At 39.6% G+C, this 20313-nt stretch overlaps 1 protein-coding gene across 2 annotated transcripts in view; it reads left to right on the forward strand.

Moving 5' to 3' along the window:
- TTC39B (tetratricopeptide repeat domain 39B) overlaps positions 1 to 20313 on the forward strand; it is a 120949-nt gene that overhangs the window by 36473 nt on the left and 64163 nt on the right. The window contains exon 1 of one of the 2 annotated variants that reach the window (XM_081103039.1): positions 13802 to 14035. The exons of the other annotated variant lie outside the window; for it this stretch is intronic. The gene's annotated coding sequence lies outside the window, so the exon portion shown is untranslated. Of the gene's footprint in view, positions 1 to 13801; positions 14036 to 20313 lie in introns of those variants that run through there. 2 annotated transcript variants of the gene reach the window in all.

Genomic DNA, 20313 nt, shown 5'->3' on the forward strand with positions numbered 1-20313 from the left:
TCCACTGTATTCCATTTAAAAAGGTAGAGACTTGTATCATGTATGTTAAAAAAATTTCAGAATGATGACAGGTGTATTAAAATGACATTTTGAGAGTTAGTAGGAGACCCTTCACTCACAGGGAAAGCTCACTTGGGTGGTTCCCTCTATTTCCCCAGCACAGAGCGTGATGTTTCTGCATGTATGTTTCCTGCATTACTAACCCGTTTTTGAAATAAAGAATGTTGCAGAAGTAATCCCTTACTCAGTATATATATATATATATTTTTTTTTTAAAATTTATTTCAGAGAGGAAGGGAGAGGGAGACATAGAGATAGAAACATTATTGATAAGAGAGAATCATTGATTGGCTGCCTACTGCATGTCCCCTACTAGGGATCGAGCCCGGAACCCAGGCATGTGCCCTTGACCGGAATCAAATCCGGGACCCCTCAGTCTGCAGGCTGACGCTCTATCTACTGAGCCAAACTGGCTAGGGCCCAATATTTTTCTTTAAAAATTGTGTGTGTTTTCTTGGATTTGAAATACATGTTAATTATAAAAAATTCATCTGTTGTTTTTGTGTGTGTGTGGGAACTGTTAGTTTGTCCTAATTTCAGGATTTGTGAATATTTTTCTTTCATTGTCTCCTAAATTTGTGATGCTGCGACATTCCCTTTGTGATCCCTTAGTTCAGTGGTTCTCAACCTGTGGGTCGCAACCCCTTTGGGGGTCGAATGACCCTTTCACAGGGGTCGCCTAAGACCATCGGAAAACACATATATAATTACATATTGTTTTTGTGATTAATCACTATGCTTTAGTTATGTTCCATTTGTAACAATGAAATTGGGGGTCACCACAACATGAGAAACTGTATTAAAGGGTCGCGGCATTAGGAAGGTTGAGAACCACTGCCTTAGCTGCTAACCTTAGTAGAGCTCTTTTTCATTATGCTGATTGAACCACACATTTTGGTTTTGGGTTTCTAGTGCAAATAGCATGCTTCAACCTCTCTGTAGCAAGACATGGACCTCTTGCCAACCTGATGATTAATTTCTTCCTGGGAAAATTTTCTCCTGAATTTCTAATGAAAAGATTTGAGCTAACAGACGAGAGAGGCCTTAAATTGTTTCCACAAAAGAAAACTATTTTCTGTTCTCCCTTTCTGCTTAATGGATTGACCACCGCATAGATTTTCCTACTTCTGATCTTTGTGGTAACCACTGTGTTGTTTTAACTATTTTGGAAAGTTGCTAGGTTTGCAAACTGCTAGATCATATAAACATCTCCACCATTTAGAACTGTAGATAAAATGAGATTAAAAAAAACCCTCCACAAACAGTTGGTGATACATCCTTTTTTAAAATTAAAATTGTTTATGAACTTTCTGAATTGCTTGGCAGAGGAGGTGACCTATAAATTAGACCCGTGTCATGAACTATAGGCATTTGCCAGAAGATTAGCTGTGCTGTCTTTTGCCTTTTAATTTATTATTATTTAAAAAATTTATTTATATTATATTTTTATTTCTATTGATTTCAGAGAGGAAGGGAGAGGGAGGGAGAGATAGACACATCAGTGATGAGAATCATTGATCAGCTGCCTCCACCCTCCTGGTTGGGATCAAGCCTGCAACATGGGCATGTGCCCTGACTGGGAATTGAACCATGACCTCCTGGTTTAGACATAGCCCAACCATTGAACCACCTCAGCCCAGCTCTTTTTGATTTAACAGTTCCATGCAGACAGGTGCTTCTGGTGCTCTGGTGACTGGGTAGCCTTCTCTCTCAGTGTTTGTGCACCGTACGTACCATTTCTGACGATGTAGTGGGGAGTGTGAATAAAGCATGTTCATAAGGTAGCAGTGATAGGCATGTGAAAAATAAATAAAATGCTCAGGCGTTCCCAAGAGCTCTTTCTGGTTGACAGGAGCACCTGGCATTGGTTTTGGGTTTTGAGGGGACACCAGGTTACCTGGCACATGTGGACAAAGTGAAGTTGGGTCACTGAGGATTCCTGGCCTCCATCGAGTGGAGAGAGTGGACTAACCACTTGGGATCACTGTGACTTGGTAGTGTTTTCAATTAATTGGTTTCTTATATAAAAACCACAGTAGAAAATGACACAGAAATCTAATTAACTCAGGGGCCTGTTGGGTACTACTTTATCAAGATTTTCTTTTTATGATAGTTTAGAGAGTCAGAGGATAAATTAAACTTGTGTTTTAAGACTGTTTGAACAGATGCAGTTTAATGTGTTCTCAGCAGTGATCTCTCATATTCCTAGCACCTTATTAAATTTTTAAATTTATTCTAACATACAGAATTGTATGTGGTAATCGAGTCCTGACGTAGTGTGAATGCAGTGGGGATGAATGTGGTTTTGAGTGGGAACTACTGATTTTGTCCTTAGTTCTAGAAGTTTAAAAGGTGGTGTGGTGACATTTTTAGCCAGGTGATAAGAAGCTTACGATAAACATAGAATGTTTTGTAGTATAGCATTTCTCATGGACTTTTTCCTTCTTCATACCTTTTCTTGTGAATCATAAATTGTAGATTATAATGAGATAAAGCTTTTAAGGCCAGTTTTCCCCCCCTCATCAGCTTAGATCATTTACTTATGAGGTAATAGTTTGGTCTGTCTTAAGGTTATTTAGGGTGAAAATCAGTGAAAAACATGCAGTTAATATTTTTTTCATTAAATGATAAAGAATAACTACAGGCAGAGTTGGATGTACTTTCATTTTTCTCTGATTCCCCCCACCCCACTTCCCTGTCTAAGTAATGCAGATGTTTCTTAGGTCTAGAGAGGGACTCTTCACAATGCCAACCCCCTACTCCCAACCTAATATTTTAAAAAGATGCCATTGACATTGTTATCTTATATGCCACTAAGGAAGGAGAACACACCATGGAGAATGTGTGTTCTTAGGCAACCTTCCCTAAGGGAAGGGAAAAATAAATGTCATGCAGGAAGACACAGTAAGGAGACTTGTGCATTTCAATCTTGGTACTGGATAGGGGGGAAGAAACCTTTCGTGAGATTTTCTGCTCTGAGAATTGAATAAAAAATTCTATTGCTTTATTAATTTATATCCCATAAAATCCCTGTCTTAAGTTTAGTATATATCTAAAAATTTTTTTTCTTTATTAAGGTATTACATATGTGTCCTTATCCTCCCATTGCCCCCCTACCCCACACCCATTCATGCTCTCACACCCATTCATGCCCTCACCCCCCCTGGTGTCTGCGTCCATTGGTTATGCTTATATGCATGCATACAAGTCCTTTGGTTGATCTTAAGTTTAGTATATTTACACAATTACGCAACCATCACTAAAATCTAATTTGAAAACATTTTATCACCTGAAAAAGAAATCTTGTGCCTTTTTTCCACCCCCAACCCTAGGCAACTACTAATCTAATTTCTGTCTCTATAGACATTTCATAAAAATAGAATCATAGGTGTTCTTTTGTGTCTGGTTTTCGAGGTTCATCCACGTTGTGCCATGTATCAGAACTTCGTTTCTTTTTATGGCTGAATAATAATCAAATGTGTGGATATACCACATTTTGCTTATCCATCCATAAGTTCATGGACATAGATAGAGGTTGTTATCAGTTTTTGGCTACTGTGAATAATGCTGCTACAAATAATTATGTACATGTATTTGCAATTCTCCAGCATACATACCTCGGAGTGGAGTTGAAGGGTCCTATACATGAAGCCCATTTTTAACTTTTTAACACTCTAATAAAAAATCTGAGTCAGAATTAGATTTGCGGTCTGAATCTCAGTTACCACTGTGGCCCAAACAAGTGCAAGCAAGTAATTTAATTTTCAGTGGATCAGATTTGTGGTTCTCTCAGGTAGTTGGCAGAAGCATATGCAGATCCTCTCCCCAAGAACTTCACTTTGATCTACATCAGTCGAAGTTGCTGGCAATTTTAAGGTGTATTCTGGTTTCAGGCATATTGCATAATGAAAAATCTTACGTCATCGAGTCAGTGAAATACAGTAAGTGGAAATAAACGTTCTCTAACAAGTCCAGTGTCCTCTCCTATATTGAATTGCTTTCTGTGTAGTCTATTTTGTGCTATTAGGTCTCGTTTGATGGCCTGTTGTTGTATCAGAACTTCTAAAATGAGCCGTTCTTTACATAAGGCCACTGAGAGAATGGGGATGCACACTTTGTTAAACTCTATATGTTCTATATATATACGCTCCCTTTCACTGTGAGGAGGAGTGACAAGATTTCATAATTGGAAAGAAAGCTCTTAGTGACCTTTGAGTCCGATTTTCACATCTTACCAAGGAGGTGGAAGACTTGGCCTTCGTGGTGGCAGAATGAATGCTGTGTCTGTGAACCCCTCTGGGCAGGGCCTTTGCCATTGTGGTTGCCTTTCCTGCAGACTGAGATCTTCTCTGACGGTCACTCCGCCCTGGGGAGCAATGCCCAGGTTGTGTCTGAAAGCCCGAGGGACCCTGCTCTCAGTGCTGACTTTCTCACCTCCTCTGTCTGTGACTTCTGGACTTGGCAGCTGCTGTCTGCTCCTCTGTCTGGGATTATTGGATCGCTGTAATGGGAAACAGGCCCAGTCATTGCTTATCTGATCACCCGTTTGGATGTTTCACAAACACTTTAATTAATATGTTCCAAACTGAACTCTTTTTTAAAAAAATATTTTTATTGATTTCAGAGAGGAAGGGATAGGGAGAAAGAGAAACATCAGTGATGAGAGAGAATCATTGATTGGCTGCCTCCTGCCCCCCGCCCCATCCTCCCAATGGGGGTCAAGCCCACAACCTGGGCATGTGCCCTTGACCGGAATCAAACCTGGGACTTTTCAGTCCTGAGGCTGACGCTCTATCCACTGAGCCAAACCAGCCAGGGCCCAAACTGATCTCTTGATACCTACCTCCCTCCTCCATCTGAAACCTTTTCCTCTCCCAGGCTTCTCCATCTCTGTGAATGTCTTCAACCTCTTGCTCAAGCCAGATGCTTGGGAGTCATCTTTGATTCCTTCCCTTTCCTTAAACGTCCATGTTACCAAGTCTGATGATTTCTGCCTCCAAAATTTATTTCCTATCTGTCCACTTTTCTCTCTCCCCTCTGTAACATTAGCTCAAGGTACTTCCAGTAACTTTGCCTCAGTTACTGTAAGAGCAGCCGAATGTGTTTTCTTGTTTCCTTTGTTCACTCTCCTTCTGCCCTCCCAACCGTACCCCATTCATTCTCCACACAGCACCAAAGTTATCTTATTTTAAAAAGAATTCTGGAATGGCCTGTGTGGCTCAGTGGTTGGGTGTCAACCTATGAACCAGGAGGTCATGGTTCAATTCCAGGTCAGGGCACACACCCAGGTTGGGGGTTCAGTCCCCAGTGGGGGGCATGCAGGAGGTAGCCAGTCAGTGGTTCTCTGTCATCATTGATGTTTTAGCTCTCCCTCTCCCTTCCTCTCTGAAATCAATAAAAATATATTAAAAAAAAAAAGAATTCGAATATGAAAAATTTCAAATATATACAAAAAGTAGCAAGGATAGTAAAATGAATTCCTGTGTATTCATTACTCATCTTTCACAGTTGTCAACTCAAGACCCATCTCATTTCATCTATAATCCACCCCTAGGTTATTTAGAATCACATAGCTTAGACACTCACTATACTTTATTTCTACCTCTAAATATTTTAGTATGTACTTCTAGAAACAAAGACCTTCTCTTGACATTCGGATATCAAGGTCAGGAAAATAACATTCATATAGAACTATTACCTAATCTATACCTCAAATATGGCATTATTTTAACCTATATTTTAATATGCAAATATAAAAGATAGGTCTCTTTTTAAAAACATTATAAGACTGTAATCACACCTGAAAAAATTAACAGTATTCATCAACTATCCTGTCAGTGTTCGAATTTCCCCAGTTGTCTCATATAATTTATTAACAGCATGTTTGTTTGAATCAGGATAGAGTGATCCTTCTTGAAATCAAATTGGATGTCAGTTTGCTTAAAATCTGCCCATGAGTTTGCATGTCTCTGAGAGGAAGACCCCAATCTACCTCAGTCCACAAGGCTTGAGGTGGTCAGACCCCCACATACTGCTTCCCCCTGGTCAGGGCCACTCTCACCCTCTTCACTGCCTTCTGGCCACAAGCCTCTTACAGTGTTTTGAGTGTACAAACCCTTTGCTGCCCTATTTTTGTGCATGTGGGGGTCTCTGTCCACAGACTTCCTCCCACTTCTCCCAGGGCTTCTTCCTGTCTGTCACCCACCACTCTCAGCTGGGATGTTCTCCCACCTCTTGTAATGACTCCTCCTGAATAGATCACTCCTCTCCCATTTCTCTGTCTTAACTCTCATTTCTTTCACACCATTTCTCATTTTCTAGTTAATTATTACTTGTTTTTTGACCATTTGTTCCTTTGGGCTCTAAGTTCCATGAGGATAGGACTGGTCTGCGCTGCTCATTACAGTTATGTACTCTGCATCCAAGCACCATGCTCAGCACATAGTAGGTCCTTAATGCATATTTTTTCAAATTAATGAATTTGTTGAATGAATCTACTAATCAGAAAATATAGATGGGTAATCAAAGTAGACTGCGAGGATTTGCAGTGCATTAAAACAAATCCAGTCATCATTTATTGAGAACTTACCAAGGATAGGGCAGAATAATTGCTGTTATTGTTGAAGGGAGAGTGAGTTAATGGATCTTTTGGGATGTGCATTTTTTAAAAATAATGATTACAGCTAGTTGTGCTAATCAACCCGAATACATACATAATTAGGTAATGCCCAATTGCTTGGGCCTCGTAAACACTATTCAGGATTATGGGTGTCTCCTTTGCTATTTCTCAACTTTGGGCTGATTCACTTTTCATCTGAAGTTTATGTAAATAAGCTGTCAGACCGAGTCTCAGGGGATAGAGCGAGCTTCACTGCCTTTTGTTAACTTTCTACCATTCTTTTCTGCCTGATTTCATGAGTCCTTTATCTGTATTTTGATAAAAATAGCCCAAAGTGAATAATAAAACTTCCAAAAAGCAGATACTACTTGGGAGCTTTGCCTTTTGAAATGTATCAAACTGCTCCGTTGCTTATGTTTTGAAAATTTATCAATCTCTCTAGTCCCGCCTCTCTCCCCCATTTGTGTCTTCATGTTTGTAGAACATCATGCGTAGAACTTTGCAAAGATGGAGTGATATTCGGGTTAGGTACACTTGTGAATAATGTGTAATTCAGTATCATGTATCATATACATTTAGTAAATAGTCTGAAGACTTATTAATAGTCACTAACAAATCTAAAGGACTCTGAAATTGTTTAAAACTGAAGTATTTGGGGATTTATGTATGACTTTTATCTTTGTATAAAGTAATTTATATGTTATTTATTTTATTTTTGTTGTCCAGAGTGAAAGTATTCAAGCCAGCAAGGAGTATTTTTTATTGCCTGTAAGCAGAATGCTATAATTAGAACTCAGAATGTTAAAGCCCCATGTAGTTCTGATTAAGTAGCATTTTCAGAGGTATAGGCATAGTTTTGGTTTTCCCTGTAGCCAATAGTTATAAGCTGTGGTTTCTATTTATTTTGGCATGTAAAAAAGTTTTCTGCAAGACTTGTTTTACTTTATGCAATTAAAAGATTGTTTGTGTGTATATTTGTATAAAGTTCTGTGTCAAATCCCCCAATGATTTAAGAGATTCTTTGCCATTTAAAGAATTTGGTGCCAATTTAAAAGAAATTATACCAAAGTATATTGTTTGCTTTGATTCACATAATTCTGTGTGGTTACTACAAGAAAATTAAGTTCATGATCATCTACTAAAAGCATATATATTTTAAAAGAACCTTCTCATTTTCTCAGTACAATTGTATTGTTGAAATACATATATTTTCAGTAAAACTTAAATAAAATAGCACAAGGATGACTTTTCAGACAATTCGAAGTAAGTTAAAAATTATTTTGCAATTTATGTCTTTAATCTATGAAAATTTTTATTTGGAAGCAAAACTTCAAAGTGTAAAGAATACATAAATGTAATATATACACCAATTACTTAATATATCATGTCTTCTTGGGAGCACTGCTATTTTTGTAAAGTCACCATTCCTCTCAAGGTATTTTGTTATTTTCATGCAGTCTTACATTGGCTACCTCAAGTTATAAAACATTAAAAAAATCAAAGTAAAAACATAAAAGGAAAGAAAAGATTTTGGCCATTTCCCCATATCTGAGACCCACCTCATCAGCCCAGGGATAAGGTGAGCATGCCTACCTTGCATGGTTTATCAAATGCTTGTTGAGCATGTTCTCCACATCAGGCACTGAGTTGGTTTGCGGGGAGAGACTTGACAAGGGAGCGCGTGGGTATGGGTGGGGGTCTTCAGGAAGTCTCCAGTCCCCTCTCGAACACTTGTTCTCCACCCACACCTTGGTGTTGATTGTTGGTTCTGGGGATGAAGGGTGGAGGGACACGTGTGTGTGGATGTATGGCTTTGCATGGTTTTTAAGTAATAAAGGGAAGATGTTGAAGATTTTATTGTTAAACATTAAAAGCAAACGCAGGCAAGTAATTCTGTATTCTTTTGGTTGGAAATTAGGTTTTAAGCCCGACACTAACAGGAAAAAAGATAGCTAGTTTGACAAAATCCCTGTAAACCCAGTTAAAAGGGAATTAACTGAGACAACAACTTGAACATCTATGTCCAAAACACAGATCAAGAAAGAGAACACCTGGATGCAAAAATTTCCAACAAAGATATGTGCAGATAATTGAAAAGAAGAAATACAGGTCAGCAGGGCTACTGTGTTAGTTTCCTGTGGCTGCTGTAACCATTACCACAAACTCGGTGGCTTACACAACTCAGATCTATTCTCTTACAGTTCTGGAGGTCAGAAGTCTGAAATGGGCTTCGCTGAATCAAAACCAAGGTGTCCCATCGCCACGCCTGCCTGGGAAATTCTAGGAGAGAATCCATTTTCTTTCCTGTCTCCAGCCTCGAGAGCTGTATTTTTTGCATTCCTTGGCTTATGACCCCTTCCTCTGACTTCAAAGCCAGCAGCAGCAAATATTTCGAAATTACTCCGCTTCCATGGGCATATCACTGTTTGCCTCTCTGTGCCTCCTTGCTATAAAGATGCTTGTGATTGATGGCATGCAGGGCCCACCCAAATAATCCAGGATTATCTCCTCACTTTAAGACTCTTAATTACACAATAGGGTCTCTTTTCATTTAAGGCAACATTCACAGGTGCCAGGGATTAGGGCCTGGGTATTTTGGGGGGCCATTATTCAGCCTAACACAGCTAAAAATAGCATGTATGGTAGAGCAATACACACACATACAACTGCATTGTTAGGAATTGGTTATCTCAGCATAGTGGGGTTACAGGGTGCTTGTAAAAGGTCCCCTTTATATATCTTTGCATTGTCAAAATTTTTATGGGATACATTTTACTAACGATCAGAAGAAATAAAAAAATAAAAAAAGAAGAAATAAAATTACTTTTAATTTGGGAAAAAGGATTATAAAAGACTTTGTATTTTAGAACAGTTTTAGATTTACAGAAAAGTTGAGAGGATAATACAGAGAGTTACCTATACCATCATTTCCCCTCTTATAAACATCTTAAATCAGTATCATAATTTATTATAATTAATGAGCCAATATTAATACATCATCATTAACTAAAGACCATACTTTATTCAGACTTACTTATTTTTACCTAATTGGCTGTGACAGTTTTTCGGGCTTGTTTTTTCTGTTTGAATGTTTTGAGGAGTACTAGTCAGATATTTTGTAAGATGCCCCTTATTGGAATTTGAATGATGTTTTTCTCCAGGTAAGACTGAGCTTCCAGGTTTTTGGGAGATAGAGCAGAGAGATAAAGAGCCACTTTCATTACATTATATCAGGGTCTGTACTATCAACATTATTTATCACTGTTGATGGTGGTCTGCATCACCTGGCAGAGATTGTATTAGTCAGGTTTTTCCACGGTAAAGTTACTTTTTTGAGGCAGGCGGAGTTATGTTTCCCCTAAAGGAGGGTAGAGAATCTACATAAATTATTTGGATGTTCTGGATGTTCAGTGTTTTTTTTCTTTTAGATTGCATCAAGATGGTCATGTCAAATTTTCATATTTCAACATTCTCAAAGGAGTCTTTTAACCTGTATGAGACTCTGAGCATGGATAAGTTAATTTTAGGTCGAAGAGCTCTTGGAAATATGTGGTAACTCTCCATTTTAGGGATGTCTGAAATTAACTGGGTGGTCTACCTTTTGTAATTTCTCAAAGGTTTTGTTCAAATACAAGTTAGATGAATTCTCTTACATATTTCACATTATTCACAACAAATATAGCTGGACTTAAAGTTTCTGTTGATAAAGGAAAAAGAATGTTAGATAAAAGTAACTTATGTTGATGGGAAACTATAGGTGTGAAATATACTGTACAAATAATTTTGCAGTTGGCCTTGTCATTCTCTTTTCCTTCCTTGAGAAGTCCTGACCTTTGCAAGACCAGGTCTCTTACAGATTTCTAAAATGCCCTATGGTTGTCCGTTGAAGTACAGTACCTGTCACATTTGCTATCATTTGCTGGATGGAGAGCTCCCTGGGAGCAGGGACCATGTGTCCTCTGCTCATTACTGTATCTCCCATGCCCACACATAGTAGGCATACAAATACATGTTAACCAACTGTCCTATGCTATTTTGGGCACTTCTAGAAATATAGGTGGTTGAATATTGGGTCACAGTTATAACACGATGCTGTGTGAAAAGGTAATACACAGTAACAGAATTAAAGAAAAAAAAATATATATGAGGAAGATGAAGTAAATGTTGCAAAATGTTAACAGTGGTTATCTCTGGGTTATGAGATTATGACTGGCTTTAATTTTCTTCATTGTTTTCCAGTTCTCTTTGAGGAGTTTATTATTTTATAATCAGGAAATATCAAGAACACAGTACCAAAAACTTTTATAATTAGATAAAATGGTAAGCCCCATTATAAAAAACAACAACAAAACAAACAAAACAGTTCAGTTCTAGTATGCACAAGAGCCCCTGAGGCAAAACAAGAAAGTTGCCAAGTCACTGACCATCTCTAAGGCTACTTAAAAAGATCTCATCAAGACCAGTTCAAGTATTGTTTATCTAGTATTAATTTCTTTTTATTTTATTTTTTTTAGTGGTTAATTCTTTTTTTAAAAATTGTTTTATTGCTTAAAGTATTACAAAGAGTATTACATATGTCTCCTTTTTTTCCTGCCTTTGACAATCCCCTGGCCTCCCCTACCCCCCAGTGTCTTGTGTCCATTGGTTATGCTTATATGCATGCATACAGGTCCTTCGTTGATCTCTTATCACCCCCCTCCTGCCTTCCAACCCTCCCCGGCCTTCCCGCTGCAGTTTGACAGTCTGTTCGAGGCTGCTCTGCCTCTGTATCTATTTTTGTTCATAAGTTTATAATGGTCTTTATTATCCATAAATGAGTGAGATCATGTGGTATTTTTCCTTCATTGACTGGCTTATTTCACTTAGCATAATGCTCTCCAGTTCCATCCATGTCGTTGCAAATGGTAAGAGTTCCTTCCTTTTTAGAGCAGCATAGTATTCCATCATGTAGATGTACCACAGTTTTCTAATCCATTCATCTATTGATGGGCACGTAGGCTGTTTCCAGATCTTAGCTATGGTGAATTGTGCTGCTATGAACATAGGGGTGCATATATCCTTTCTGATTGGTGTTTCTGTTTTCTTGGGATATATTCCTAGAAGTGAGATTACGGGGTCAAATGGGAGTTCCATTTTTAGTTTTTTGAGGAAACTCCATACTGTCTTCCATAGTGGCTGCACCAGTCTGTATTCCCACCAGCAGTGCACGAGTGTTCCTTTTTCTCCACATCCTCTCCCGCACTTGTCATTTGTTGATTTGTTGATGATAGCCATTCTGACAGGTGTGAGATGGTACCTCATTGTTGTTTTGATTTGCATTTCTCGGATGATTAGTGACTTTGAGCATGTTTTCATATGTCTCTTGACTTTCTGAATGTCCTCTTTCGAAAAGTGTCTATTTAGGTCCTTTGCCCATTATTTGATTGGATTGTTTATCTTCCTTTTGTTAAGTTGTATGAGTTCCCTATAAATGTTGGAGATTAAACCCTTATCAGTGATAACATTGGCAATTATGTTCTCCCATGCAGTGGGTTTCTTGTTGTTTTGTTGATGGTTTCTTTTGCTGTGCAGAAGCTTTTTATTTTGATGTAGTCCCATTTGTTTATTTTCTCTTTAGTTTCCAATGCCCTAGGAGCTGTATCGATGAAGAAATTGCTTCGGCATATGTCTGAGATTTTGTTGCCTTTGGATTCTTCTAGTATTTTTATGGTTTCCCATCGTACATTTAAGTCCTTTATCCATTTTGAGTTTATTTTTGTGTATGGTGTAAGTTGGTGGTCTAGTTTCATTTTCTTGCATGTATCTGTCCAATTTTCCCAACACCATTTATTGAAGAAACTGTCTTGACTCCACTGTATGTTCTTGCCTCCTTCGTCAAATATTAATTGAGCATATTGGTTTGGGTCGATTTCTGGGCTCTATTCTATTCCATTGATCTATATGTCTGTTCTTGTGCCAGTACCAGGCAGTTTTGAGAACAGTGGCTTTGTAATACAGCTTGATATCTGGTATTGAGATTCCACCTACTTTGGTCTTTTTCAGGATCGCTGCAGCTATTCGGGGTCTTTTTTTATTCCAGATGAATTTTTGGAGAGTTTGTTCTAGGTCTGTGAAATATGTCATTGGTATTTTAATGGGAAGTGCATTGAATTTATGGATTGCTTTGGGTAGTATGGACATTTTAACTATGTTGATTCTACCAATCCATGAACACAGTATGTTCTTCCATCTGTTTATGTCTTTCTCTACCTCTTTTTTCAACATCCTGTAGTTTTATGAGTAGAGGTCTTTTACCTCTTTAGTTAAGTTTATTCCTAGGTATCTTAATATTTTGATGTGATGGTAAATGGGATTGTTTTTTCAGTCTCTCTTTCTGTAAGTTCACTATTGGTGTATAGAAATGCCATAGATTTCTTGGCCTTAATTTTGTATCCTGCTACATTGCCAAATTCATTTATTAAGCCTAATAGTTTTTTGATGGAGTCTTTAGGGGTTTTTATGTATAATATCATGTCATCTGCAAATAAGGACAGTTTTACTTCTTCTTTTCCAATTTGGATGCCTTTTATTTCTTCTTCTTGTCTAATTGCAATGGCTAATACTTCCAGTACTATGTCGAACAGGAGTGGTGAGAGGGGGCATCCCTGTCTTGTTACTCTAGTATTAATTTCAAAGTGCTATTTCCAATGGTGTTAGTGTGACTATGTCCCGTGTATTTCATTCACTTCACTAATTTAACTTTTGTGCATTTAACAAACTACTAGAGTAAAAACTTCAGAGAATGTCATTTTCCCTTATTTTGTGTTTTTAAAAAGTCCATGGGGTATAAAATCCAAGTCTAACCTGGGAGTATCAGCCTGCTCTTACATTTTCCTTGAAACAAAAGAAATTCACTGCATTCTGCAATTGGCCCTTTTTCGATGTAGGTAAATCCCTGGATTATTTGAAAAATCTTTAAAGGACCCTGTAGATTTTATAAATCCAGGCCATTTGTATTTTTATTTCCTTTCCCCCTAAGACAATTAAACAGGGATGGATTAGCATTAGGCTGCAGCAGCGATGGGGGGCGGGGGGGGGGGGGATCTCCCGGCATCCCTTCCTGCAGAAGCATCAGCCACGGGCAGAGCGGACCTGCCACTTTAACTGACAAGTCTTAAATTCTGCCCTGGGAAGCTCTGGGATGCTGTCAGCCGCCTCAGCAACTTCTTTTCACATGCCTGGTAGTTTAGAGCCTCACTGGGGACCGAGAGATAAAACAGCAATTGAGGATTTTTGTTTAAATTGAGGACTGCCTCTTCTTTTTGTTGGCTGTTTAAAAATCATTCATTCCTCCAGAGTCACAGCGGGTCTAAATCTGTGAGTATATTGCATTTATTTAGCTGCTCCCGGGGGTATGATTGCAACCTTCTCTTTGGGTCTGTGAGGATTTAATTCGAGGAGAACAATGCCAGTTTTTAAAATCCGCGTTAAATTTCATTGGAGATCTGGAATTGGCTTTTTTTTTTATAAGTTGACATTTTCTTTATTAAAGGCTTTATGTTAAACTTGCCAGGGGTTTCCTCCCGCCACCCCTCCCCCCTCTGTCCCCCTGAGGGTGAGTGCTGAAATCAGAGAAAATAACAAATCTTGCCGCTGCGGAGGCTGTGGTTTCCCTGGATGGCATGGCTGGTTCATTGCTGCAAGGTGTGCAGGGGGCTGCAGAACAATGGCAGGATCACACTGCCTCACTTTGTGTTTCCTGTGTTTGTCTTTGCGGGCTTCATCACAGGCTTTGTTTTGCTAGTGTGACTAAAACCTTAAGAAAGATTAAGTGCAGGGTCACGCTCTCAGAATAGAGTGGGCTGGTATCACCCCTCGCCTTGCTGTGTCAGCTTCAGCCTGTCTCTTTGTGGCAAGATTACAGTAAATGGGAGTCACCAGAAAGGGAGCTTTGCATGATCACCCTTTCCTAATTGTGCATTTGAATCCGTGCCATTTTTTTTTTTTCCCCCTGGTGACGCAGACTCTTTTAGTCTAAACATCTGTCCTGAGTCATCATGTCCCAGTTTCCCCCATAGGAGTTCACTGGAAGCTAGAACGGTAACCTTGCTGAATTACCATTGAATCAATTGTGAAAATTTTGTAAAGATAGAGGTTAAATTATAGTTCCCACCATGACCCCCATATGTGATTCTGGATTTGCCTTTGTTAAATGGAGGTCTTATTATTTTAGTGAATTGATTCATATTGTTTGGTTACTGATCTCAGTTCTTTATCTTAAAATCACATTAGCTACAGCAGTTTCTAAAAGTTGATATGTTCAGAAACCAGTAGTCACAATGCTTTGAAACACCAACTGGTAGCAGTCATCTTTGTAGCTGCAGAATATGTTTGGCTTAGGGTGACATACGAGCTTTGTGGGTGCCAGTATTTTGGTGGATTTCCTGCAGCATAAAATAAATCAAGGATTTTAAAAAGAAACTCTCCGCCACCCAGAGATGAAACATTTGCTGTTTTTATTTTTAAGCATGTTGTCATACTTAAATGCAGCAACTTTGAATTGAATTAGGGAAAGATTCCTAAAAATTAGAAATTCTGCCTTCTCTAGGCCTGCAACATTTATATTCGCTCATTAATTAATTTATATCATTCATTCAACAAATGTTTACATTTGTTCCTCATGGTGCAGATATTTTTAGCAGGCGAGAGGCATTCAAAAACTACCTAATTATTTCATTACAATTGTGGTCATTTTTCAGCTGTAGAAGTGTAGGTACTTTGTGGCCAGACTATACAGGACATGCAAATACTTGCCACTAATTTTGACCCAGATTTTCTGAAGCCACAGTTCTTTAGGATGCTTGCGTTGGAGAGAGATTTTGGAAATCATGTAATTATTTCAACAGGCATGTGATAGGTACTATATACAGGGTGTCCCAAAAATGTATACCCGCTTTGAATAATTATAAATACCAATGGGTTAAATCTGAAAAGAAAGAAACATCAATTGAACTATCAACTGTAAAGTATGTATACGGGACACCCTGTATATAGAGAGATCATACAATAGTTAAAATAGTTTCCTATAAAAATAAAAAATAAAAAGGAAAAAAGAAAAGGCAAAAGAATGGTTTCCTGATTTTCTAGCCACTGTTTATTCCAGTATCTTAGAAGATACCAAGACACCAAAAGCAGAATAGAAAGCAAACAACAGACCAAAACCAACCAAAAATAAACCAAAATAATAGCAACAAGAGTCTGAATCTGCAAAGGTGTTTGGCTGGTTCTGAAGAAGGAATCCCGGCAGACCTAACCCACTTGCCCTGATAGCCCCGACTCAGAGGGCTGCTCCCTGTGCTGCCTGATGGTTAGTACTTGAGAGTGAATAATTAAGATTTTTTTTTTAATACAGCAAATATCTTGGCTTATTGATAGATATTCATTCAAGAACTCACAGTTTGTTGGGAAATACAGACAAGAAATTCTGTCTTTGGGACATACTAGGATAAACAGTGTGTGGAGAAGGTCAGGATCTGTGAGCAATGATGAGGGGCGACCAGTCTTACCTGGGTGATGGGCAGGAGTCTGGGCAGATGCTGACCTCCCAAGGGTGACCTCCTAGGGCTTTCGTCTGAATTTAGGCAGATATTGCTAGATACCTGGGCAGTCGGGTCTCGGAGGTGGTTTATTAGAACTGCAGCTATGAGGCCCTTGTAGGAAAGGAGAAACTTTCTCCTCTACTCTTAGGTTCATTGCTTGGGGTTCTGCAAGGTCAATGGACAAAAGACAGATTAGCAAGAGAAAGGAAAAATAAGATCAGTTTACACACACACACAAAATTCACAGAGTTCACAAAGAACTGTGCCTCAAGGAGATGATTAGAATTCTAGGCTTATATACCTTCTTAACAAAGGATGATGCATCCTGGAGAAGAGGCTGGACTAAACAAAGGGGTTTCTGGGCTTCTGGATGGGGTAAGTTATGGGGAAAGGATTAGGAAATGTATGGTAAATAAGGATTGTTTTGTAAGGTTTGTTATACAAATAAAAATCCTTTTCAGGTGATAAGAGTTACCTCTGGGGTCATGTCCTTCCTAGGATGGGAGAGGGGGATACCTTTACAAAGGGAAATTTATGTCCTGCTTTTAGACAGAAAAGGGGAGGGCAGAGAGCTCAGTGCCTTCAGCTCAATACAGTCTTTCTGTCAAAATGGCAAATTCCGGGGTAACAGACTCTAATCTCCTTCACCACCATCTCCTCAGTGTTTGCCAAGAAGTTTGGGAGGCCTGCAGTTCTAGTGAGGACAGGCTGGTCAGAGGACGACAGATGCCAGGGAACGGTGGCAAGGGAAGTGACCGGCCACAGAAGTGTTTTCCTCATGAAGATCACGTGGATTTGTATTTAGTGAGGACTCCCTGGCCACAGTGTGGGGATTGGTAGAGGGAAAGTGTGCCTCAATCCTAAAGTATGACACCTTGTGATACCGAATTTTTGGACTGGAACCTGGATTCTTTGTCCGCTGGAATCGAAGAATGAATCCACGGACAGAAAGTGGTATAGCAAAGGTGGAGATGTATTGAAGAACAAGTACAGACTCCCAAGTGGGGAGGGGGAAGAGTCCCACAGAACTGACTCCCATGTAGGGAGAGGGAACAGTCTCCCTGAGTTCTTTCCCCCCATGGCTTATAAAGGCTGCAGTTCCTATGTCTTGATATCCCCTCTGATTGATCAATATTTCCCTTCGAGTTGGTTACTATAGTAACTCCTGAGTTCAAAGGTTGAACCTCACATGGGACATGTGAGGTTCCCCCCCCCCCCCCCCCGCGCCACCCCCCCCTTCCTTATTGTTTTCCTATTCCCTTTGGGCTTTCTTCTCCTTCTGATTGGAGGGCTTCCTTCTCTTATTTTGTAAATATAGACCTTTCTTGGCTACTTCCAGTTCCCTTGTCTTACGTAAATGCAATTGTTGCTGCTCCCTTGTCTTATGGAGATGTAACTGCACCTGGCTTCCTTGTGTTATGGAAATGTACCTTCTCCCAGTCTGCAGCCCCGCGCTTTTTCATGGACCCCAATTCTAAAAAAAAATCCCTAAGCCTGCCTATGTTCCCCCAAAATCCCTGCTTCACTTGCTCCTGGCTCTAAGACTCTGGTCAAAATTATTAATAATTTAGGGCTTAAATAGGCTTTTATGGCTTAGGTTGAGAATTTAACATATGTATGTGCATATCTATATGCATGTACATGTATGTATGTATGTGTGTGTGTATATATATATTTCAGTTATTGCTTTTATAGAAAATACTAGAGGCCCAGTGCATGAATTCATGCACCAGTGGGATCCCTCAGCCTGGCTGGCGATTGGGGCTGATCAGGGCTGATCAGGGCTGATCAGGGCGGCAGGTGGTTGGCTGGGGGGCGGGGCCGCAGGAGGTTGGCTGTGGGAGTGCACTGACTGCCCGGTTGCAGCTCCTGCGTTGAGTGTCATAGCAGCTGGTCAACCAGTCGTTTGGTTGCTTAGGCTTATATTTATATAGATGCTTTGATTTCTAACCAAGTGACTTATAAACAAACTTATATAGGAAATGACCTACTTACAACTTGTGTCGTTTCTAATCTCCCATTTTTTGCTTTAGATCCCTCATTTGACTAGCAGAAGGCTCTGGGGCCTCTCGTGAGACAGGACATTCTGAGGCTCTATGTCAAACATGTGGCCCATCGGCCGCGAGTTTGACATGCTTGGTCTATGTGGTTTCAAAGCAGGAAGGAAGTGTTAGGGGCAGAAAAAGAATACTGGGAACTAGCTATAAATATAAGAAATGTTAATCATATTCATATTTCTGTTAACTGTGATGGTTCTGTTCTGATTAGAGAAAGCACATTCTAACCTGGCTGAGAGTTGTATGCCCTGGGACCTGGGAGCTTACACTGGAATGCAGTTCATCCTCCTTTCCCAAGAACTGCCTAGCATTATGGAAAGTTTTACAACCTCGTGGCTGGAACAATCTAGTCCCACTGGCACCCACCCTTTGCAACCCCTAGCCCTATTGCCTGTAATCTGGTCCCAGAGGTTGCCCTCTGCAACCTCCCCGCGCTCCCCCCCCCCCCCCCCACCAGCCCGCATTGCCTGTAACCTGTAACCATTATACCTTGCCTACTTTCCCATGCCTGTAATTCTTACTCTCCCACCTAATCTTTGCCTTCTACCCAATATAAACAGCTGGCTTATGGGGAGGGGAGAGCAGATTTTCATGGATGACCTGCTGCTTTCCCATGCTACCAGCATTATTGGAATAAATGCTCATATATGATTCAACTCTGTTTCTGCTTAATTGGCTAAAGGAGTGACAGACAGCCTGGACCCCATTGGTTGTCCAGTTACAGAATGTTTAGCACCTTTTTGCTTTGTAATCATTTTAATATCTTAGTCGAGAAGAGATGAACTAGAATCTTTTAAAAATGTCTTCTATGGCCATCTGTGAAATAAGGGGAGAAATCTGAACCAGAACCTTCCCCCTCAGCCCTCAAAGTGATCAACATAACCCACGCATTGATTTGGGGCTTTTAGCCTCACAGAACTGTGAGAAAATAAATCTCTGTTGTTTAAGCCACTCAAAAAAAAAAAAATGTCTTCTGTGCCAGGTCCAGTACCCTTGGTAAGTCCTTGTATTTTCAACAACTGTGTTAATTGGGCTTGCCATTCCGTGTTATGGATGAGGAGATGAGGTGCACAAAGGCTAAATCAGTTGCCCAATGCCGACAGTGTGCTGACTGAGACCCCATCGTGCTAAAGGTTGGCAGATCTGTGCTCCAGCTGTTGTATTGTGTCCATTAGGTTGACTGGGGGGAGCCCCCTGCCCCATTTTATTAAAAATCCACAGTGCACTCCTGGATACATGTGTCATGACAAATGCTCAGTATTTTTGGACTTCATGCCCACAGGTCTTCCTAACATTTTGCACTTGCTTTCCCCTTTTTAACACCATATTTACATGTTGCTTCATTTTAGAATGGGCGGGGCTGCACATATGGGCAAAGGATATGAACATGAGTTTGATATGACTTTCATGCATGGGTTACTTTTCTTTCGATACTTCAGTCTGCAGTTGTGGAAAGACTTTAGACCATTCACACGGTATGAATCTTTGGTGATTGTTTTGGATGAGTGTGTTATGGAATATCCCATTTCAAGTCATTTTAGGTGACTGTGTTTGAGAAAGCAGGGAAGGATGGGACTAAGACTTGAGTTTCTCTTGTGGGTTGGGACTATAGTCATTGTCTTCCTAGTTAGTGAGTGAAGCAAATTTTGATCCATTCCCAGATCTAGCAAACCAGGCCCTATATAGCATTTATGAACTATCACCCCTCCTCAATATTAATTTAGGTGTTTTTGTTGTTGTTTTGTTTTCTAAGCAATAGCATCCGTGTATAGCAAAACCATTTTGTGTGTTTCCTTGATATTGTAGGCTGAATAAATACACACCAACTATGAAAATAGTCACACACTGAATATCTAAAGAAAATGAAACTTGGGCACTTAATTAGTTGAGTATTTATATGCTTTCCCTTCTCTTTTGTTTGTCTGATGTACTAGTAAGGAAAGTCCTTGTAATTACTGAACGCTGCTTATTTTTGAATAAAGGACTCTGTGATATTGTA

Source organism: Myotis nattereri (genome assembly GCF_964212035.1).
Source record: "Myotis nattereri genome assembly, chromosome: 12".
Taxonomy (NCBI): domain Eukaryota; kingdom Metazoa; phylum Chordata; class Mammalia; order Chiroptera; family Vespertilionidae; genus Myotis; species Myotis nattereri.